The following is a 24,942-nucleotide window of genomic DNA, read 5'->3' on the forward strand; positions in this document are numbered from 1 at the left end:
TGACTTCGACATGACTTTCGACAGGGAAAAAGCACAAAGTCACTTTGGATAAATTTGCAAAGAGAAGGTAGTTATCGTTTTTGCCAAATACCAGAAAATCATTGGTTGTCTTACTCTGCCCTTGGAGTAGGCAGGATAACTGCCTGGGATAACCATGAGTGTGTACTGACAAAAACTCCCATGAATTAGCTGTTTCAGATTTACTATCTGCCCAGTGGCTCGTATCACAAAAGTTTTTGTTTTGCTTTTCAAATTAGTATCTGCACTCACAGACTTCAAGTCCCACAGGAGACTTACTATACCAGAAGGTATCTGCGTTGCCATTCCAGCATAAATGGAGTCACTTCTATTAAATGCATGAACTCCTCGGGTAGGAGACATTTTTGACCTGCATTAGGAAAAGATCTCAGCTGGCTCAGCGCTTGTAACATGCCTGCCTCGTCTCTCCCATCACTCTTGAGCTCTTCTTTTCACCTGAGATCTACAGAGAGATGCTTCCTTTTGTCAACTCCTACTTGGTTAATTGCTTTTTTTGAGGCATTTGGGGCCTTCCTCCCCCACCCCTCCTCCCCCGCCAAATTACCCAGAGAAGTAATTTTCCTGTTATTGAAATTATGTCAGAAATATACATCAGCATGGGAACAAGGCCGTGTTAATGTAATATGCTAGGAATCTTGGACTGATCAAAATTTACCCTATTTATTAAATATATATTCAGATGGTTCATCCCTTTAGCTTTTTTTTCCCCCTTAATTATGTGGAAGTGCTTTTGCTCAATTACTTTGGACCCTAAGATAATGCCCTTCAGTGAGCAGGGGGCGGTGATCCTAATCATCCTTTAATAGATAGGATGGTTCTGAACAACAATGAAATATACTATTCAGAATGGCAACAGTGCCATAGTTGAAGAATACCTATTCCTGGCCAGATCCCATATGTGTATCCACCATATTTTAATCACAACTTTCCAAATGAAATAGCTTTTGCCTACTCTTACCAATTAAAGTGTTCTGTCTCAATTAAGTCCTTTTACATTTGTACTTGGAGGCCACCTGTTCTAATTAGAAAATTATTTCTGATACTCTGTCTTCTGAATACTATTATTTGTAACTCAATTAGCTTGCGCAAATCACAGTGCTCCAAGGTCACTGCTCTCATTTCAGACTGTCTGTAAAAGCAACAAGATTAGCTCACACATCTTAAAACACAGTTACTGACAATTAAAAGTAATACCAAGACTTTCACTTATTTTGTCTCCTTACTGTGATCTGACCCTCTCATCATTTTTTTTTTCCTGCAGTTAGAACTGCATTAGTATGAGGTAAAGCACTTCTCAGCGCCTTTTTTTTTTTTTTTACCCTTTCCCGTGTCTCATACCTCAGCAGTTTACAAAGCTTGCCTCCAAAGTTGCTGCCTGCCAGGCTGGGGCTTGCAAGTCCTCCAGGACCCCAGCCATTCCCAGCACTGCTTTCATTCTAACTATGGAGACCACAGTTTTAGTATCTGCTTCCTTGCCAACCAGACACCTAAACTGGTGGTTTCCTATTTCTTTTTGTTTTGTAAAACCTCAGGTGCCTCTTCTATTGAGCCATATAAGCCACAGAGTAATTATAGATTTTGCTTACTTCAGAATTTAGAAAGAGAGAGAGAGACAGGGAGAGGGAGAAGGGGAGAGAGAGAGAGAGAGTGAGAGTTTAACCAGTTGGCCAAAGAGATAATATACTTTTACAACTGTTCTCCCTAGTTCTCCAGCTGCATAGCTTTTGTTGTCTGGTACCAAGTTTGGTTAAAAATATGATCCTGTTTTGGGGGCACCTGGGTGGCTCAGTCAGTTAAACATCCAACTCTTGGTTTTGACTCAGGTCATCATCTCATGGTTCATGAGTTCAAGCCCCACGTCGGGCTCTACACTGACAGTGCAGAGTGTGCTCCTAGAATTCTCTCTCCCTCTCTGCCCCTCCCCTGCTCACTCTCTATCCTTGTCTCTCTCTCAAAATAAATAAACAATTAAAAAATATGATCCTGTTTTTTTTATGTGATCATTTCATTCCAGTTGTTTTATGTCTCCCCAAGTCAGTGTATCTGGAGTGGAATGCTTTGCATTAAACTACTTTAGGCATCAATCTGCAGGGCTTGTGTTTTGAGGATGGAACCAGAAAGATGGCCAAAAACTCAGTCAAATGACATAGGTCCTTTAATATACACAGAATTGCTACTCAAAGCCAGGAAAATAATAGTCAAAATAACAAGCTGCTGTGATTTTCAAATCCCTGCAATAGTACCCAGTGCCAGTCTTGAATAGAATGAGTAGTGAGTGCATTACTCCTTTTGCAGACCAAGTCTTCAACCTTTTTTATGGGACAGGATATATTTCTAGAGTCAAGTGCTATCTGTCCATGCCAACCAAAAGCACGTAACTGCTAACAGCTCAAGTATTTTCCTTAGCGTTTATTGTGGGTGAATCAAAGGTTGGTTTCCCAGGTGTGCCATCTTTTTGTTATTCTACACTTTAGGCTTCCTTAAAGTCTCTTCCTATAGGTAATTGGCTCCAATTTCTAACTACCATTGAAAAGGAGTTTCAACAATGATTATATTCACAATATCATTGATAGCTTTTAGGAGATCATTACCAAAATAAAAATGATTACTGCTAAGTAATACAACGCATAAATGTTACCCATTACTATATTTGGCTCAGTGTGAAAATGTGCATTGGAGATTATGCTCTTTGAAAGTGGATGTTCCACAGACACACATGTGAGGTTTCTCTCAAATCAAGTTAGACCGTTGGTAATGTGTACTTTGAACAAGATCCAAACCAAATGGATTTCTAGGAAAAATAGCATCTGTAATACAATCTATACTTTGAAACTTTAGGTTTTCAAGTAAATATAACTGGAGTGTTAGTTTGGATCCAAGTAGTCTTTGTAGGAAAAATTCCAGTTATATCTGCAGGTATCTTTGGAAGGTACAACTTTTTAAAAAGTTGAGGTGTTCTTTATAGTTAAACAACAATGTTGCCAGCACTTTCTGAACTTTCTGTTAGAATTTCAGCCATATCGCTGGTTGATATGGCAAACTTAAACTTATTTCTCTTTAGTTACCTATACAGAATTGTTCCATCCAAAACTATTGCCTCGAGTTGTGTTATTCAGCTCCCCAGCTTAGAATGTAAGACTTCTACTCTGCCTTATTAAATAAAATTATGTCGTAAAGTTGTTCATTTGGGTTACATTAGTTTCTATAAGAAGTCTTCATTATTTGTATTTAATATTATGCCCGTACATAAAGAATTATTGTAGAAATAGTAAAATGGACAATCTTAATGCATTTGTTATAAAATTTCTCACACAGACACAAATGGGACTTTAAATTATCCATTAAAGTTTCCCTGCTTAAAATTTCTCAGGACTTCATCATAGGAAAAAAAAAAAACAAACATTTGGAGAACTTCAATGGTTTATTATTCTTCATGATGAAAATGTTATAATTTTCTATGTCCTTTTTATTGTTTTATTGTTTTAACTCTCAAGAACTATACCTTCCTTTTGGATGGATAGACCCCTTAAGTGCTGGATGAGCTTGTGTTCTGGGATGGTACAACTACTTACTGCTGCATAACGATCACTCCAAAGCACAACAATATTATTTACTTTCATTTCTGTGAGTTGACTGGATGATTCTTCTATTAGCCTTGCCTTGGCTTAGTCATGCCTGTGGGGTTTAGGCTAGGCTGAAAGGCCCACAAATGCCTCTTTCACATTTAATATTTCTCCTCATGGCCTTTCTCTCTCTCTCTCTCCCCCATATAGCAGCTGTCTTGTGTATTTTTGCAGCTAGGTGAGTAGTCAGGCTTCCAGGATGGCGACTGGCTTCTAAGCAAAAAGGCAGAACCAGCCAGTTCTTTTAAAACTTAGACCTGGGAAAGACAGATACCATATGTTTTCACTCTTATGTGGATCCTGAGAAACTTAACAGAAACCCATGGGGGAGGGAAGGAAAAAAAAAAGAGGTTAGAGTGGGAGAGAGCCAAAGCATAAGAGGCTCTTAAAAACTGAGAACAAACTGAGGCTTGATGGGGGGTGAGAGAGAGGGGAGGGTGGGAGATGGGTATTGAAGAGGGCATCTTTTGGGATGGGCACTGGGTGTTGTATGGAAACCAATTTGACAATAAATTTCATATATTGAAAAAAAAGACAAAAAAATAAATAAATAAATAAATAAATAAATAAATAAATAAGAAAACTTAGACCTGGGAATGAAACAGCATTACTTCAGCTTACTCTATTGATCTAAGCAAATTTTAAAGCTACCTCAGAGTCAAGAGAAAAAGGTATGGACTCTACGTCTCAATGGGTAGAAATGCATTCATTTGTAGAGAGGAGAAGATTTGATGGTAATCATCTCTAGGGGCTATCTATTACAAGGCAATCAAAAATTTGTTATATAGCAAATCAGTCAGTGGACTTCTTTTAATGAGTGGACTAAAGTTTTTGATGATTTTAATCAGTGAGGCAATTGATACGTTGTGCAAAAGTGAATCAGTTGCTAAGAGGAAAAAAAATGGTATTAAGCAATTTATTAATCCAATTCTTTTAAGAAAGAGAAAGGTAGTACCTGATACTGATACTATCAGTCAGGCCTTAGCATTGGTAGGAGTGGCCTGGCATGCATAGCTAGGACTGTATTCTCCTCTGGAATCTAAAAAAAATTCACAATATATCTTCATCAGACAAGACCACCCCTTTACTATAAGAATCAAAAAAAAAAAGGCCCCTCCATAATCGTATTTGAACAAAATCAAAAACATCAATATCTTCCAAACCAACAGGAGGACAATACATCCTCCTAATGTGGCTGATATGAGCCACCACTGCTATTTTATTGATTATTATAGCTTTAGCCTTTGTCTAGTCTTATCTTCTCCTAGATGAGATGTATTACAATACCCAATCAAAGAATTAACTCCACTTCCTCATGGTATCAAACCTAGAGTAAAGCCTAGAAAACTCTTGGTTCCTTTGATCTGCCCCAAAGTCACCCAAAACAGTACCAAATCCTATAATTCCTTTCTAAAACCCTCTTACTGAGATGGTTCATTGTTCCCCAGAATGGGTGTTCTCCCTCACTGCCATGAGTCATAAACCTACTTGTTTAACTACAGGTGTGTTCCCGGTGGTCTTTGGGTAGAAGGTACTGACACATTATTCAACAGGGACAGAAGATCACAAACATATGTTATACATCTGGGCAATGATAGCTAGGCATTAAATATACTGTAAAAAAGACACATGGGATGTGCATGGCTTGGAGAACAGTACGAAAATGAGCGGTTTCACTGTAATATGATACAAGCCTTAATAAGAACATTTAGGAAAGCTTCTAATATTATCTATCAAGTGTCAAAAGAAAGTTACATGGCTAACAAAAATACCAAAATAATAAGTAAGTTCCGGTTTTAAATGTGCTAATTTACTTCCTCTTCCCGTCAATATTCTTACAGATTCAACCTTGACACCCCAAGGGAGTAGGCAGTGATTAGTGGTGTGGGGATGTCTCAAATTTCCCTACATAAAGATACATCTATCTGGTACATTGTGTCTGAGGATTTTCTCCTCTCATAATTAGAATTTATATTATGAAGTGTTGTTTATTTTGTTCTCCTTGACTATGTTTGATAATAGAATAGTTTGTCTTACTCAATGTTTGGTTCCAACTATTTGTGTCAATAGCATGGAGTACAGGGAACATAAGGTAGGGAAGATGTTTATAGGACAAATCATGAGGGAACTTTTGTTAATGCTGTTTATACTTACTCAAAGAGGGGCACTAACGTCTTTCAGTGAAGGAGATGACATAATTATATCTGGATTTTTAAAATTCCAATTTTGCTGTGGGAAGAGCGGTCCAAGAACAAGCATAGGGAGTCCTAGTTAAGTAGCCATTATTACAATCCAGCAGGGGAACACGGTGGATCTGAAACAAAGCAGGCAAGTGTGAATGGAGAAAAAGGGTTTGTGGCATTTTTAGGAGGAAAATTGATAGGATTTAGAAACCACTTGGATTCAGTAGATAAGAAAGAGGATGACTCATTGTTTTTGGCTTAATGAGATGAATGGTCACATGATTCATGAAAGAAGAAATCATGATGTAGAGAGCAGGTTGAGAAAATCAGTTTGGACACATTGAATTTGTATTGCTATGGAGTGGGCCATAATGGAGACCTAGTAGGCAGTTGAAAATGTACCTGAACTTCAGTAAAAAGCCTTATGTTAGACTTCTGTTTTATCCAAGGACATGCAGTTGTGACAGAGCTCCGCATGACTTTTTATTCCCTACACTGGATTATTGGCTCTCATTTCTGTGTTTCTCCTTCATAGCAGTAGCTATTCTACTCTTCAAATATCTACTTACTTGCACTAACCTGGTAGGTTTCATTGTTATTGTTTGATTTGATCACAGACCCCATATATTTATATGTTACATTTCTTCTGTCCCTCCTCCCTCCATCCTTCCCTCTCTCCCTCTCTTTCTTTTTTTTAACTTCCTTTCTTTTTTCCCTTCTTTTCATCCTTATTTCTCCCTCTTTCCTGCCTTCCTTCCTTCTCCTTCCCCTCCCTTCTCTACTTCCTTCCTTCATTATTATTTTTGCAGATATTTACAGAACATTTGCCACATGACACTGTTAACTGTATAGTGATCAACAATGCTTGATCCTCTGTAGAGTTTACTCTGGTGAGGGAAAGAGGATATAAGCCAGTGATTTAAAATTCATATTTACTCTAAATTGTTAAAAATCTAAATTAGTATATGTTCTATGAAGGAAATGAAAAAGGTAAAGAGTCTTTACTGCTATATATAAAGGCTTCTACTCAAGACATCTGATATTTAAGTAAGCATTTAATGGATATATATTGAATGAAAGAAAAATAAGTTCAATGAGAGATGAATGACTAATGAGTAAATAACTAGAACTCAGGTTTTCTGACTCTTAGTTCAGGAAAGTTCTAATCATACCTTGAGTTACAGCAGGAAACAAAAACCTTACCTTTTGTATTCTGAAGTCAAGGATAACTTGAAAAATCATATCAATTCTGTGAATGCAGTAATTCATCAAAATTGCTTTTAAAACTCCAGATCAAATGTTGTTCTTTTGTACAGCATCTATATATCTCACACCATCCCTGCCATGTAGACCACATTTAGATGATTTCAAAGGCAGCCTGTGCAACTAACTCTCTCTCATTTAACTCTGATTTATTTTCTTCATGTAACTTCTAACTAATTGACTTGTTCTTAATCATTAACCTTTTTCTCTATTTCAGTTTCATCCCAACTAAAATGCAAAGTTTAGAAGTACACAAACTTTGTACATCTTCTAGCTCTTGGATTGTCAGCTTGTAACATTCTAAATAAATTATAGTTGAGTGAATAAATAAATTATTATGAATCATAATTTAAAATTCTCTATAAATGTTTTAGAGGTTCTTAAATTAACAACAACAACAACAACAACACAAAAACCCTTATCTGTGCTGTATTGTTTTATACCCTGCAAACTTTTTGTGATTTTCAAACCATGATTTCTTTCAGGGAAGTAAACTTATGCCATGTTGACAACCTTCTGGTGTTGTAGTGTTAGAGCAGCAGATTCGGGGATAAACTTTAAATTCCTTTATGGACACTTTGATTTACATATAAATATTTTATTTTGTCAAGGTCTCACTTTGGTATCTGACTGAATAGTGTAGGTACAATTTTAGTTTGAAATCTAGAATTAATATTTAATGTTCCTCAGGCAATATTTCTTTACAATAAACATATATTCATGAGCCATCTTTTCCCCTTGCTTTATTCTCCTCAAAACGGAGCATATAGGTCTTGAAGTTTTAGATTCACAGTATAGTGTTTTTTGCAACATATTTCTTTTCTCAAACAGTTTTCTTAGAGAAAACTTTGATCTAAAGATCCATATTCAGAACTCTCTAAGACCTCTTTGGGTGGCAAGTCATGTATTTAGTTCAGCTCTGGGATCCTTGATTAGTTTTAAAAACAGGTTTTAAAATCCCATGACCATATATATATTTGGAATCTATAGCTTCTGCTTTTGAGTTTCCAAATATTTTCTTACAATAATATGATTAACTGTTTTCCATATTGTTTTACAATCTGTCTTTAGGGGTTACTGGTTATATTCTTTTGCAAACCTTGAATGCTAAAAAAAATCACAGAAAGTTCTTAGTAGTATGATGAGTGTATGTGTGTTCTGCTTGGGTTGGCTCTGAGAACTTGGGGCTTTTGTGTAAATTAATAAGGCCAGCCAAGGGTCTGGAAAAAATTGCAAAGTTTATTTTACTATCATAGCTTTAATCATTTTTGAATATTATATTAAGTTTTCATCTTTAATAATTAATTCCAAATTCTCTCCTTTCCCAATTCACTAATAAAAATTTCCCAAATTACTCTGGGCTATTCATTTTATGCCTTGTGACTAATGCAATTCCTCTATAGAATATTTTTACAGAAACAATTTCCAATAGCTACTAATGGTAGTCATATTCATCGGCAGCCAATTTCATGCATTTAGTCCGGCGGCAAAATGAAACCCTGAGGTCACAATTTCTTTTTTCTTTTTGTATTTTCTGATATCAGATTCCAGAATGTGTTGGGAAATGTCCCCATGTCCCTCTTGTGATTTTACGAGAGTACAGTTTTAAGGAAGCTCGGTGGTGATTGCAGTTGACTAGGGAAAAAAAAAATAGAAATTCACTTAATATCCGCTTTTTGCAGAGATAGATGGCAGATTTGCTGCGAGGGGAAGGAATTAATACAGCTGAGCAGCATATGTATCGTCCTACTTCCAAACATCTTGGCAACCAGAATTCAAGCCCTTTGGTAAATCATCTAACAGTTCACTGGCAAGGAATAATTACACCACATTCAATAAATAAGGCAGCATCAATGAGCACAAGCTTAAAAGTTAGACAGACATGGGGGTAATGTCTGGTTCATGCAGAGCTAATTCATTGAAATTTGGTAACTCGTTTAACTTCCCTATTTAGGATGGCCCCTGAGTAACCTAGGGAATCTAGAGAAGGGGACCTTAACAGCATTTCCCATTTCTCCCTGACTCGCCATTAAGAGTAATCAAATTAAGCAACAAATTTTGCTAAACTTTTGAGGAACAGAATATTTATTGGGAGTAAAGTAGATAAAATAGCTCATCAGCAAACTAAGTGTCTGCACCCCTATTATTCCATCATGGTTCCCACAGCATGGTATTCTTGTTGGATGCCTGGCTAGTGATGGGTGTAATAGTGATGGGGTCGATGCTTCTTTGACCAAAACTTGGATGTTGCCAAGTTCCCACTTTACTTCCTTCCTCCTGGCAACGTGAGGAATCAAATTAGGTTCTCACTGCATCATCTGCTCAAGCAGATTGAATATATTGATAGCTGTAGATTTTATTGTTTTCAGAGTGTTTTTTGTTTTCTGAATCACAGTATCAAGAGTTGTATCTGCACTACAGTGGGGCTTCTTCACCATTGCTATATCAGATGGTGTGTGTTTTACTCTGGACTTACTTATTGCAAAGGTTCCACAACAAAATTGAAGCCAATTCTCATTGGTTGAGTTGTTTCTATTATTTAGTACATCATGTCATGAAATGTATCTAATATTTTTATCTATCGTTTCTTCCATCTCTATATCCCCATGATACCCCTGCTGTGGGTAATGCTGAATACATTTTTGAAAGCCAGGAGACTTATACAATATCTTCTGGTTAGAAACTGCTCACTAATGCTGCCCACTAAATTTTAACTATCAAAATTAATTTTCAAATTTATAAACAGCTAAAAATTCAGCTATAGTATTATATAGTGTTTACCCAAATCTTTAAACAAAACAAAGAGAAAATAAATAATTTAATCATAGGTCCCTCAATATACTGACCTTATTTTAAGTTATTGTAATAGATTTATTTGTGCTGCTTCATTGTATGAAACTGTTGAAGAATAGATAATAATTTTAGCAAAAGGCCTGCAAAATTATATTGCAGTGTTTTAACATAGACTATTTGTTAGTTTTCACAGTAGGAACCGATTTTTGGCTCCTAATAGCTGTTAAATATGTTTATATTAATAATTGAATCAGTGGAAAAAACTAACCTTTTCTTTTTAAAAAAAGGTTTTTTAATGTTTATTTATTTCTGAGAGAGAGAGAGAGAGAGAAAGAGAAAGAGAGAGAGCCGGGAAGAGGCAGAGAGATAGGGAGAAACAAAATCTGAAAAGGCTCTGAGCTGTCAGCGCAGAGCCCAACACAGGGCTTGAACCCATAAGCCGTAAGATCGTGACCTGAGCCAAAGTCGGAAGCTTAACTGACTGAGCCACCCAGGTGCCCCAAAACTAACCTTTTCAATTAAAGAATTAAGGTTTACCAGACAACTTCATGATTTCTTAACACTCAGCAGAAACAGTGTATATGTGTGTGTGTGTGTTTAATTTGTAGTACATGCATTATATACTTGCCATAATCATCACTTTGGATGTAATATAAGAATAATCGATTCAATTTTGGTTCACTAAACAACTTCAAAAATAAGAAGGGATTTTGACATTCAAAAAAATCTAGAGATGTACTATGTGATTATCAATTGAAATTTGGAATGTGAAACTTAGTATATGTGCTGCCGAAGCGAGCACATGGAATGTGAAACTTAGGTTGAAATTTGAAGCAACCGTGAGAGTATTTCTAGGTATAATATATTAGATAAGCAGTGATGAAATCGTATTTACTAGAGAACAATGTTAACATGAAAGGCAATAAACCTATAAAGCCACTTAAGCAGTAACATCTCTAACAAGTAAATGATGGAAGTAATCTATCATTTATTATACTTTAGAGATAGAGAGTGAGTGGGAAAGAGCGAAAGAGTGGGCAGAGAGAAAGGGAGAGAGACAGAGAGAGAATTTCAAGGAGGCTCCACACTCAGTGCAGAGCCTGATACAGAACTTGATCCTACAACCCCAGAATCATGACCTGAGTCAAAATCAAGAATTGGACGCTCAACTGACTGAGCCACCCAGGTGCTCCTATCTATCCCTTATTATAAAAAAAGCATTTTCTATATGAAAACCTGTGATTAATTTATATATTAAAGTATATATAAAGTTTTATATCCAGAGTGATTTATATATATATATATATATATATATATATATAATTATGCAAAAATTATCACATTAAATGAATAAAATTATTAGCATTTTTCCATTTTGATTTTAACTTTATGGATAATAGGTGGTAAGGTCCATCAAATCAATCAAACCATAATTAGTAGGAATGATTCTATTATTTGAGACTTTAATGAAGGTATCCATAGGTAAGTAATGGTGATTTTTTTGTGTTTTTTTTTGATTGTATAGTTTCATTTATTCCCAATAAATGTGTAAATTCCTAAAGAAAATGTACATGTCTTTTTATGTCATAGCATCTAGTTTAGAGTTTAGTTTATATTCCTTATTTGAAATACTTTTTGTTATGTGGCATCCATAGCAAATATTTCAAACAAGCTCTTTTCAACTCCTCACCTACCTCCTCCTCTGTTGCATCAATTTTCTGACCTGGGTAAAATATACTTGGGAGTTATGGCAATTTGACTGACCCTAAATATTTTGTTTTCTGTACATTGCCTTTCTTAGGTCCATTGTGGTTTTAAGACTGCATGTTTTCCCCATAATCGTCTCTCTCCAATGAAATGTCATATAACTATTTTTTAATTAAATGCTACTGTTTTTCAAATAAATTATATTATGAATGTCCATACATTAAAAAATTGCAAGATAACAGATATTAAGAGATACAGTTGACCTTAGAATGATGTAGGGGTTAGGGGCACCAACGCTTAACGGTTGAAAACCTGCATACAACTTTGACACCCCCCAAATTGTAATTACCAATAGCTTAACCATTGACAGGAAGCCTTACCAATAACATAGACATTCAGTTGACACATATTTTGTATGTTATATGTATTATATATGGTATTCTCAGAATAGAGCAAGTTGGAGAGAAAAATGTTATTAAATCTGTAAGGGAAAAATCATAAGGAAGTGAAAATGCATTTGTGGTATTGTACTGTATTTATTGAAAACATTTGTTTGTAAGTGGACCCATGCAGCTCAAACCTGTGTTGTTCAAGGATCAGCTATTTATTACCTGAATTCACCAACTCATGAAGCCTTTTTAGAAGACTATTTTTCTTGCTTCTATAAACTTTGGAGCTACATGGCTCTTCCTGAGGTTAAGTTGTTCTTACATGTATAGGGGTGGACAGAAATGTTGTGGATAGTTGAATTTCTTGACAATTTTGTATAGATAGTAGACATTTAACAGTAAATTAAATCCTAAATAATCTTTCAACATGGCACTACCTTGTTATGCTAGATAATATTTTAAAATTAATACTTCATTGTCTTAATTTTGTGTGTCTTAACAAACATATGTAACCTTAGCAAACCTTTATTCTGTAAAAATAATGGACAAGATGGGATGCCTAAATAACCACAGCTGGTTTAAGTTAATTGCATTAGCTATATTAGTGAGTTATTAAGCTGAAAATATCAGTGCTAGAACATCCTGGGATTTGTTTGTGTTGATATACCTTGAGAGTAGACAAATAGTTCCAACTTTTGTAGTGATCATATAATAGAGGAAACAAGTATGTTTTGTAGAAAATGATAGTTTTATCTAAAACATTTATGTCAGCTTAACAACAACTAGTAATTAAAGACCACCTGTCCAAAGTTTAATTCAAGTGGAATCTTGCCAGATCTTCTATCAGGGAATGAAAAAAAACTCTATAAGAACAAAGGAAGAAAGCCGTGGGAAAAAAAAGAATATTTATGACCGATATATATATATATATATATATATATATATATATATATATATATATAGAAGAAGAAGAAGAAGAAGAAGAAGAAGAAAGAATAACCTTTAAAATTGTCAAACATGCAACACTGAAGGCAAGAAATGAGAATAAATTGTTACATAAAGGAGAATATTCTCAAGCATATGTCATAAAATACCACAAAGTTATTGAAAGCAAAGCAGCCCTCTTGACATTAGATGAACAACTGCATTATCTGCATTTAAGCAGATTGTCTCATACCCTTGTCTATCTCTCCATATATCTCTTTTCTAGTCTCTGCTGCTCCTTTTAACCTACTGTGATTGTCTGACACTTTGATATTTTCAAAATATCATTTGTAGAAAGTCTTCCTTTGTGGAAAATATGATCCATAAATCAAAATCTGAAAAAGAAACACCAGATATTTTAAATATATTAATTTAATACCTCCTAAGGGAGAAACTGTTAGGGCTGATGAAAGAAACTCTGTATCTGCTAGTATTTGGGATATTAGAGATGAACCCAGAGTAATATGAGAGCAGAGAAGTATACACCTAAGCCTGGAGACATCAAGGATATGTTCCACAGAGGTGTTACTTGGGCTGAGAATTGAGAAGGTAATATGTTTTTAAATTAATATAATTAAAATCTATCATAATTTGTACAATAATACTTAAATGCCATAAAAGAATCTTTACTAAGCCTAAAATGGGTCTTAATTTCTTTCTAAGAATGTCCAGAAACTGGACAGAATCATGCATCCTTTCTTTCTCTTCCTTGCCACATTCTACCATCATATTGAATTCCTAGAGAAAATCTTATTTCTTCAAACTCTAAAATATATTTCCAGTCCATCCATTTTTGTAATCTTAACTGATATCTGCTCAAAATGTCATGATTCTGACCTGAGCTACTGCTATAGTATTCTTGCTGAACAATCTGATTTTATTCCTATTCTTTGTAATTTATTGTCTATTTGGTAACCCGAAGAGGTACCTTTAAAGCATAAAACAAAGCTTCCTATCCCAGTTATCACAATTAGGGAAAGAATTTTTAAACTCTTCAAAGTGAATATAATGCTTTACAAGAGCTGGACTCACCATCTCTCCAAGCTCATCTTATACAAGTCTTCTCTTTGTTTGCAGTCCCTCTGGCCTTTCTATAACTCAGACATATCAAAATTTAAATTTGAGTTCTTATTTTATGAATGCTGTGCTTCCAGATCTTCAAATGGCTACCTCTTTGCTTCATCCAAGTATCCACTGAGATGTATCTGCTGCTTAGAGGATTTGCATGAGCACCCTAATTAAAGTAGTCCTTAGAAGCTGACAAAGGGCTGAGCAGTTAGTTTTACTTATTTTTATTTTGTAAAATCCCTTCCTTTCTTCTTGATTATAGTAATGGATATGTGCCTCTGTACCTTTGGCAAAACCATGTAACTGTGCAGATAAAGCAGTGTTTTAATATTTTGCTGTATCTAAATTATGAATGAATTAATTAATTGATAACAAACTTTACTATGGAAAGTCCTTGGAGTGTTTTCATGAAGGGACTGACCTATTTTTTTTTTTTTATTTCAGAAAGATTATTTGGAAATTGAACAGAGAATGAAGGAGTGGCCAGCATGGTGGCAGACCTCACAAATAGGAGACCAGTTAGTTTGGAGGCTATGTAAGTAATGAAAGCAGAGATGTTGAAGGCTTGAATTGTGGAAATCCAGGAAAAATAGAGAAGGGAACTGATATAGCCTATGTTTTAGGCTATACCAGGAAATGTTGATGAATAAAATATTTGTGGGAGGTTATATAAAGAAAGGAATCGAGAATGCTTATCTTTTTTTCTTTGTTTCACCTTTTGCATTTCTCTGTATTGTTTGCTATGTCTTTTCCTAAGAGCTATAATTTGTTGGCAAGGAGAAAAAGCAAGGGTAAGAAGTAGTGAGCCCTTGCATAACAATTGGCATTGAATTCCACTCTGTGCTTTCAACCAATAGACATATTTACTTTTCCCTTCTGGTTCTTTCTGAGATCTTGCTCCCATGAATTTCACTTTGAAGGCACTAGGGTCAATTAATTTAACATGTAGCATCGGACTTGGCTTTCATGGGTCTCTCACTTTGGTTTGGTGTGGCTATTGATGATTAATGAATCTAAATGATCTCTAGTTTGAGGTGCCTATTGATTTTTTTTAATTAGAAAATCCTACCTAGAGTGCTTTGAAGTATTTTCTAATCATCCATATTCTCACTGTGATTTTGCTTATTAGCTCTTGATTTTGGTAGGTGAAATGACAGTTGCCATGCAATTTATAGTGTCTGTCTTCTCTGTTTGATTTCACTCTAACAATGTGTGTGTGTGTGTGTGTGTGTGTGTGTGTGTGTATTTTATTGTTATAGCAAATTGTAATTTACTGGTTCTAGGTACTATTTTATATGATCACAAGGACAGATTTTTGAGGCAGCATATCACAGGCATCTGGCACTTATTTTTCCAGGGATATTTCATTTGAAAGCTGGGAGGAAATTCAGAAGAAAGAAATGTATGTCCTAATGATATTTAGGGATACAGATCAATCCATTAGATTAGTGAAGGGTTTGTGCTTTTGATTGAGTCTTTCTTGCTCTCTCTCTTTCTGCAGTGTCAGACTTCTTACTATTCAACCTCACAGCTCATGTTCCATTTAAGAAGACAGCAGCGAGAGGAAAGAGCAGTGTGGTATAATTAGGGCAAAATAGCTGAGGGCTTAAGTTTCAGGAAAGCCTAGTATTCTGCACTTCTGCACATGGGTGTTCTCCATGCCTTTCTCTTCTTGAAGGCCAGAACTTCCTTGATCTGATCTTTCAAAATGAGTATGTTCCCTTTGGTCTTTTAGTATTGAGAAATTGTGTTTGAAAAAAATATTCAGTATCCCTAAGTGAGTAATTACATAATTATTTCTGCTAATATGATATAAATATGTGCCATTGTATCCAAGACCATTCAAAAGCTGTGAACATTCCAGATTTAGACACATGTAGAGATGATGTACAAAAATAATATTATTAGATGCTATTTATACAGAATGGGTCCAAAAAGAGTTGTGGATTATGAAGATTCTTTAGGAGTTGTATTTATTTATAATTTGGTGCAAAAATAAGAGGAAAAAGAGGATTTTTTTTTAGTCTTAAGAGACCTGGAGCCTGATGAGATTGAGAAGATTTCCATTTTTTATCTCTCTCTATTGTGTGGATGAAAATCATTCCACAGCCTCTCTTTCATAGCTACAATCCCCCCAACTCACTCTAAATACACCAAGAAATGATTTCAAATTTTTATTTACTTTATATCAGTACCAAAAGTAGCCTCATAATGTTGTTTAGGAGTAATTACCTGTAACACGTGATGCCTTTATGGGTACGTATAAAAGCTAGTATTATCTATCGTCTTTCCATTTCTGTCTTTACTGTTATTGATCCTGACGGATACATGTTGACTCTGTTATTTTTCTATTACTCCAAAATTCTGGAGGAATAAAGTTCATAATGTTTGTTCTTAAAGAAGTATATTTCTAATCACATTTGTTCTCAAAATGTTTCATTTTGTTCATGTCGTTTTTCCTTTCCAGGCCACATTCCCTCTGTCTGAAATAACTTCTCTTCTTGCTTCTGCACCTTCTCAAGCCATATTTTCTCACAAAGTCCTGCACAAGTATACTCTTCTCTGAAAATATCATTGTCTTCGTGTCTCTGGTGTGCTTTGCATTTGCTTCTCTGAAGCTCTCGTCCCAGTATATTGAGTAATGATTTGTTTACCTGTCTGAATCCCCTACTAGATTGAAGGCAGAGCTGAGACGATTTCATCTCTCACCATGTAGTATACTTAGCAGACATTCAAAAAATGTTTTGAATGGCTGCAAGAAAGAAAAAGTTGCTAAAAAAAGAATTAGTTTATTTTAAAGCATTGAGGACGAGAAGCAATCAGCCACAAAAGCCAGTGGTTTGCTCCTCTATTAACTGTGTGTTGAATTGAAATGGCCGCACTTTAGTGGAGAAAGAGTGTATGGTAGTGAAACAATCTGAAGGCTTATCAACATGAAAATTTGCATTTGGTGGTCATATTCTGGGGTTATTCTGCAATCTTGTCCTCAACATGACTTCAGTGAAGATCCACACAGACAGGATAAAGTTTTCTCTGACCCTTTTATATTTGTCTGAGACTAACACTAATAGTTCCCAGCCTGATGGGAAAAAGGAACCAAATCCTCCTGAAAATCCTATCCTAATATACAAGTTCATTAAGAGCTAGGCAGGAATAATTTTCAACCTTTCAAAGGATTCTGTGATCAATCTAAAATAGCATGCATGAGAAGGGATTCATTTACAAAGAAAATTGTCATTATAGAGTTATTAGAAAGGGATGCTCTGGGTCATCTAAAGTACAAACTTCCATTTCTCCAAACTTTTAACTTTCATGAAGTTTAGAAGTTTAATTAATCTTTTCTCATTATTGCTTCTGACTTTTTTCCCTCCTTGTTTCATTTCTGATTATAAGTGGAGAAAAAATTGATACCATGGATTAGGTTTTTTTTTTCTACCTTTGACTTTAAGCAATGGATAATTCACCTGAGGATGTGAATCATACATGCTGAGATCATTCAAACTACCTTTAAGTGGACTCAACTATCACTTTCCCCAATAATCACTTATCCTCCATGAACTAAATCCTTCCCCCACATTCCTACCTTAATTCTACAAACATTTATTGAATTTCTACTACATGAAAATTGCTGTGCTAGGCCGTGGATCATTGGCAATGTTTTAGATGGAAGTCGTAGAAAACCAAAATATCTTTTTGTATCTCAAATCCATACTGATTTCGAGAAAAAATTATGTTGCTCATAAGTCATATTACCGATTTATGGGATTTGGAGATAGAGAACTGATCAGTTAAAATATAAGGAGACACTTTTTATCTTAGAGTGAGCTTAAAGCTCCAGATTAAAATTCTAAGTAAAACTAAAGGGAGTGAGAAAGCAAAAAAGTTAAAATAAGAAGAATGAAACATTTTAATATTTGCTAAAGTATTTCAAAAATGATTTTAAAAAATATTTCTATTAATGAAAGCATATTGTAGCAAAAATGTTGAAAGAGTAGAATGTTATGTTTCTATATACACATTGATATTTCTTATGTCTATACTTACCTATCTATAAATAGATGTAGATTTTTATATAGATACACACAGTCAAGTATGCATTTGGAAGTATATTGATGAACCATAAGACCTATATGAGGGTTGACTTGTTTTACCCACTAACAGTTATGATTTCCCCGAACTATTCAGTCTCTTTACAAATGATTCTTAGTTACCCATGGTAAGTATTTTACAAGAGTGCTTTTATTTCTTTAATTTTTCAAATTGATTCATTTATTTTTGAGAGAGAGACAGACAGAGCAAGTGGGAGAGGGCCATAGAGAAAGGGAGAGAGAGGATCCCAAGCAGGCTCCGTGCTGCAGCACAGAGCCCAAAGTGGGGCTAGAACGCACAACTGTGAGATCATGACCTGAGCCGAAATCGAGAGTCAGACACTTCACCGACTGAGCCATCCAAGCGCCCCAGGAGTGCTGACTTTTAATTAATATTAAATAAAATGATACACTATTGTATGGGAACAAATTTAACTACCTTTTGGACTTTTTGATGTCACCCTTGATTTTGGCTTCATTAACCATATGCTCTGGTTACCAAGAGCACAAGTTTTTGGGAGGGATATATGGATTAGTAATAACATTTAATTCAAAACTAAGCTTTGACATATACTAGCTATATAACTTAAAGATTAATCTGAAGATCTTAATTTCTTTCTAAATAAATGTATGTGCTGACAAAATCTAACACAAATGATAAAGATTATATAAGCTAATATATTTTCAAGAACTCTGTGATCTATAAAGAATTATTTATAATTGTTATTAGCTTGTGTTATCATAAGCACAGGACTTGTATTCCATGTAGGTTTTCCACTCAAACTCTCTGGGCAGAGACAATGTTTCACTCACTGTTATGAATATAGGTGCTAGAAAGAGGCTTAGAAATGGAGATGTCCAATATATTCTGAATTCAATATATAAAATTCTATGAAAATGGAATATTCACATATGGATATTAGTACACCCATTTTTAAACTCCTCCAGTCTGTTTATTTTTTATCAACTTTGCAAGTATTTGCCTCACTCAACAGAAGTAGTAATACATTGATAGACTCTCTCACCCAAGCAGAAGTAATCATGGATCATGGTATTTTACTGCTACCATAACCACAAGTTGAAGGGGACCATTAAGTGTGGGAAATAGATCCATTTCTTGTAGCTTTGATGATTAATTGGAGTTGAGTATCACTGAGGATGTTTTACCCCTAGGCCTTAAAAATAATCTTATTTTACATTTTCTTAGCTAGAGATTCAGGAGAAAATAATTATAAATGCAAAAAAAATTACATTATTTTCTTTCGCATGCAAAAAGGATGAGTAGGACAGTTTGCTGGCAGGTGTGCCTGGATCTGGAAAGTTTCATGTAGATGGGATAATGGGAGATGCACGTCTGAAAGGAAATGGTTAGTAAAACCGGGTCAGGCTCTCACATGTGAACCACAAAGCAGTTAGTGTATAGATTGTTTTCACAATTCTTCCCTTTCCCCATACTCTAGCTATTTGGGGCTGTTAAAAATTCTCTGGAAATCAAAAGGTTTTTAAAATTTCTACAATGCTATCCTTTCCTTTCAGTTTTATTTTTTCATTTCAGTATTTTATTATTTTCATAATAGTAGGTATTACCTCCCCAAAGTATCTCTTATGGGCCTTCTGTCATTAAGACTCCACACGTTTTCATCCTCATTCTTCCAAAGACTATGCCGTGATATTTAGCATTTAGAAGATGATACATAAAAGTTTTCAGGAACAAATAAAATGTTTATTAATTAATACAATTTATGAAGGTGACACTAGATTTTCCGATTTTCAGACACTAGATTATCTTATCTTGTTTATAAAGAATATGTAATACGTGAATTGCATGCTGTATGTAAATTTAGACTGGAAATGATGTTAGGTAATCTTCATATTTCTGGTATTACAAAATTCATCCCACTTTAAAGCCACACATAAGTTTGACTTCTCATTTTTTAAAGAAAAATATTTCATCAAAGAAATCATGAACTTTATTTTACCAGATTTTCAGGGAGTCAGAATTGTAATAAATAGGTCAAATGATTTACCTTAATTTTGTCTGACTGCTGGATTTTGAACTTTTAAAGGAATATTTTATGCAAATTTTGTCATTCTATATGTATGCATTCTTCAGAATATGAAATTCATATTAACAAAACTGTTTGGTTCAGTCTACCATATTACCAGCATTTGCTAGAGTGTTTCATGTGCATTCTATGTATTGATTTTTCCCCTTTCTAGCATTCAATATATTCCAAAAACTTAATGCTTTAAAATTAGTGCATTAAGATATCTGGGTACCATTTAAACTTTCTTATGATTATCAGTATGTACTTAACATTTTTGCAGTAAAATAAAAAGTCACATCTGAAAAAACTTACTGAAAGGTTAAAGGGAAGAAATAGCATAGAAAGATGCAGAAAAAAAATAATAGTATGTCAGTAAATTTTTCACACAGAATACCACAAGTAGCAGTGAGGAAAACAATAATAGTGTCAATTGCATAGTAAAAAGGAAAAGCACGGAGAAGGTCAAGAATAGCTTACTTTCCTTCTCAGCCAGTAATTTCCCATTAGTCTCCCACACACACCATTGCCTTCAACGTACTTAGGAGCTGTATTCTTCAAGGTATTGTTGCCAGTCATACATTCTGAAAAGGACTATGCTGTGCTTTGAATAAGGCGATTGATTGCCCTTTGGCTGGTAGGGCAACTTTCTGATCATGTTCACTCATTCATGTGACACATATTTTTATGCCTATTCTAAGCTGGGGACAAAATCATGAACCACATAGTTTCTGTCCTCAAGGAGATTTGTGCATTGTGGTGATTGCTTTTCCGTGGTTACATGTCTTATCTCACTTTTCTAGCCAACAATATTAATGAGATGGCTTTCTGGCCAGAGGAAGGGATCGTGTATCTCAACTAAAATAAACATCTGAAGGGACTTAAACCTTGACATCATATTTTTTTTTTGGAAGGTGTTCTGTTTTGGTTTATTGTTTTCATGCCGATGAAACTCTACAATGGTGATTGTCAAACTTTAGTGGCTGAGGTAATCACATAGGAAGCTTCTTAAAAAATGCAAATTTCCAAGACCCACCTTGAGACATTTTGATTTAGTAAGTCAAGACTGATGTTCAGAAACCTGTTCCTTTAGTACCTCAGGGGTAATCCACATTTTAAAAAACAACAAATCTTAATTTCAGATTATAGAGTCTGTGTAGGTTTCAGATTATATTTCTGAATTTTAACATTCTTTGTTGTTTATTTTCCCCCTTAATGGTATTTAGAACATTTTTATCTTGTGGCAATTTCTTATCTGGCTATGAGATATGTCTGTACGAATTTTTTTTCCCTCTCTCTCCACGTGATTTATTTTAACACTCAACAAAATTGTCTAAAAGAGAAGTCAGACATACACTATTTTGATTACATAAAATATACTGATGGGGTAGCTGGAAAAAAATGAAAATGAGAAAAAAATTCATAGAGAAAAGCCTCTAAGTCTTACTGTTTCAAATAGAGCAGGGGTAAGCCAAAAGTTTCTTTTTTTTCCTAACACTGAACCTGCAAAGTCATGTCAAGTACAACGGATTTGGAATGTCAGCACCCTGATTAACCCAGGTTGTCTGAATTGCAATCTCTTAAAAGTGATTTTTCCCTATCTGTTAAAGTTCTGCTTTCTTCTTTATGGATAAAATGTTCCAGATATGGTGTGTCCTGACTAATTTTTCTCTGTAGTTATACACAGATTCAGGTCAAATATAGGTACTACAGAAATCTCTAGGTTTATGCAGAGTATAAAGTATCATTTCTCTTAAAGACAGATTTCTATGTCCAACTGTGGTATTTCTTCCAAAGACAAGGATTTTTCATAGTTTCTCTAACCTTGAAAAGGTTGAGAGTCACAGGCATAGATATACTACTGATCAAACCATGGGGTGCTAATAATGTCAGGTATATGAACTTGATTTGAAAAATACCCAAGAGAGTCAGTACACTATTTTCTATTTCAACCTATGCTTCTATCATTCTTTCCCAAGTTGTTATAATCACTGGGTGACTAAGTTTCGCTAACTCAAATAGGAATTGTAATATTCTTTAAGCTCAGATAAATCAAATTTAAAATGCCTTCTTTTAAAAATAAAAAGTTCAGAATATATAGAACTCTGTATATAGGGGAAGTTCTACATATTCTGAAATTTCTAAATATATGCCTACATTTTTCTCTCTATCATTTTTAAGGTACTAGAGCACTTACCTATGTCTACTGAAGGAATTAGGAATATAAAACAGAGAAAAAGTACGTTTACCACCAATTCTACTACCTCTCAAGAATGCTACCAATTATTTCAGTAAAGTTTGTGGATGGTAATTCACTATATTTAATCCTATTTAAGTTATCCAAATTGGTCTGTTTTTAGAATGTTCTAAGAGATAGTAATCCGGGAAACAGTTCAACTTGTTTCAATCTCCAAATCAGCTCTGTCTGCCTCAGCAGTTCTCAATTTATACTGAGAAAGAAAAAAGAAAAAAAAAACACGAAGTAACAGACTTAACTGAAGCATGAGTGATGTAGGTTAGATAGGAAGAAGAAATTCCTGACAATAGGATTTTAAAACCTTGGAATGAATTACAGAGGGGAGTTATACAATTTCTCCTCAATTGAGGTCTTAAAATATATAATTTGCATCTTTTAGCGATGAGTCTAGGGTTTTCTTTACTGAATGGAGGTGCTCTTGAATATACTTCCAAGAGCTATAGGACTCTAAAATTTTTATAAGCTCATGTTTTGCATTTAAGAGAAATGAATTTTCCTATTCATTGCTAAAATGACTCTTCTTGTGTATGGCTTAATAGAAATTACTGAGTTTGCAAATTAACAGAATTTCAGTTGGAAAAATTTCAATATTATTTCTGATATCCTCTATTTGGTTAACTCATTTTTATTCTTCAAAATAACCACTTGGGGAACCTGGGTATCTCAGTAGGTTAAAGCGTCTGACTCTTGATTTCACCTTAGGTCGTGATCTCAGGGTCATAAGGTCGCATCCCCACATCAGGCTCTGCGCTGGGTGTGGAGCCTGCTTGGGATTCTGTCTCTCCCTCTCCCTGCCTTTTCCCTGCTTTCTCTCTGTCTTTCTCTCACTCTGTTTTCCACTCGCAAAGTAAATAAACATTAAAAAAAATAACCACCTACATGTCAGCACGACTAATAGGTTTTATAAATGATCATGGGAAAACCAGAATATTTGTATTTTTTTCTTAAATGTAATTCATATAAGGGAGAAATGCTCTATTGTGATTATTCTGAACTATGCAGGGTATAAATATTTTATAGGATTCTATTTGATAATTGCTTTAATACACCAATTAGAATTTTAAATAGCTATAGTATAAACCTATAATCAAGATATTTCTTCTGCTGGAATGTATTTGTTTAGAGAACTGGCACCCTTAATAGATTTAAAAGTTTACAATAAAAGGGTGCTAGACAAGATGATCTCTAAAGCCCATATAAGCTCCATGATGCTCTGATTATTTGAAAGGACTGGCAGAATCAGGAACTATGTGGAGAGAATTGGAAATTTCTAATCTTCCCCTTTGTTTCCTCAGTGAATGCATTGCTTCATATTTGAACCTTAAAGGTATAAATAAAAGGCTAATTTAAAAGTGTAAATTGTTAATTTCCTATTCTGTCTCTATATATATCCTATTCTGAATGCTACATACTTGAGTTTATTGTTTATTTACTATAATTTGGAATGCACAAGACTTAACAAATCATCAATTGCTAATAATTCAATGTGATACTTTCTTTTAGAGTGTTCAGATAACTAGAATTTTCCCAAAGCGTATTACTTAATGAGTAGCTAAAATGACCTAAATGAAATAAGAAATTAAATCCTGTATCATTTAATAATAGAGACTGCACGCCAACTTTATATTTTTTCCATATATAAGTATAGAATATTTTTAAATGTTAAGGAACACATTCATAGACTAAGTTTATACGGTTACACTGTCATCATTATTTAGGCATGCAGTGGGATGGAAGGATGGACAAAATACAGATAGCACACACACACGTGCGCATGCACACACATATGCACTATTGTTAACAGAGCAGTATGAAGTAGGTAATACTTAATGGACAAGACATTGTAGGAATGACACAAAAGTTGTTAAGAACCAGGGCCCGGAAAAGAGGTGATAGATAAACTGTACCCTCCTAACCAGAAATCTAGGTGTTCAGAGGAGGGTTTTGTAGGATATTTACCGGGGCAAACCATTGTCTGCAAGAGACTGTTGCCATTATGTTATCTATCATCAGAAATCATGTGTTATTCTCTCACTGTATTTAAATTATCTTGTCTTTGTGTGTCTATTTGTGTGTGTGTGTGTGTGTGTGTGTGTGTGTGTGTGAGAGAGAGAGAGAGAGAGAGAGAGAGAGAGAAAGAGAAAGAGAGAGGGAGAGATACCCCTTTTCACTAGATTGTCCTTCTATCAGGCAGATAAAACAACTTATTGTGAGTCGAGAGAGGATATGTTCATTGAGATCTGAGACTCTGATAGATTTATATTTTTATCATCTTGTAATGAGGTAAAGATTTGTTGTACTGAATCAGAAAAATGGAATATTTCTACATCTAGCATAGTTCAAGTGGAGCCTTGAACAAATCACTGAACCTCTTTTTGTTAGCCCACATAGCAGCCGGAGACAGAGGTAAAGTGTGTTTTTGGGTGAAACTCTGGACAACTTAAATCATTGTGGCAGCTGGCAAGCAGCTTTGGAAATAGGTACTACCTTTGTGTTTGACAAT

The 24,942-nt window shown here is 34.7% G+C and overlaps 1 long non-coding RNA gene across 1 annotated transcript in view; it reads left to right on the forward strand.

Moving 5' to 3' along the window:
• The window catches only part of LOC125156733 (uncharacterized), a 410,956-nt gene that overhangs the window by 247,954 nt on the left and 138,060 nt on the right, over nt 1-24,942 (forward strand). The window contains exon 3 of the long non-coding RNA XR_007148747.1: nt 14,494-14,584. This is a non-coding gene — a long non-coding RNA (uncharacterized LOC125156733). The remainder of the gene's footprint in view (nt 1-14,493; nt 14,585-24,942) is intronic.

The sequence above is a fragment of the Prionailurus viverrinus genome, chromosome F2 (assembly GCF_022837055.1).
Source record: "Prionailurus viverrinus isolate Anna chromosome F2, UM_Priviv_1.0, whole genome shotgun sequence".
Classification (NCBI taxonomy): domain Eukaryota; kingdom Metazoa; phylum Chordata; class Mammalia; order Carnivora; family Felidae; genus Prionailurus; species Prionailurus viverrinus.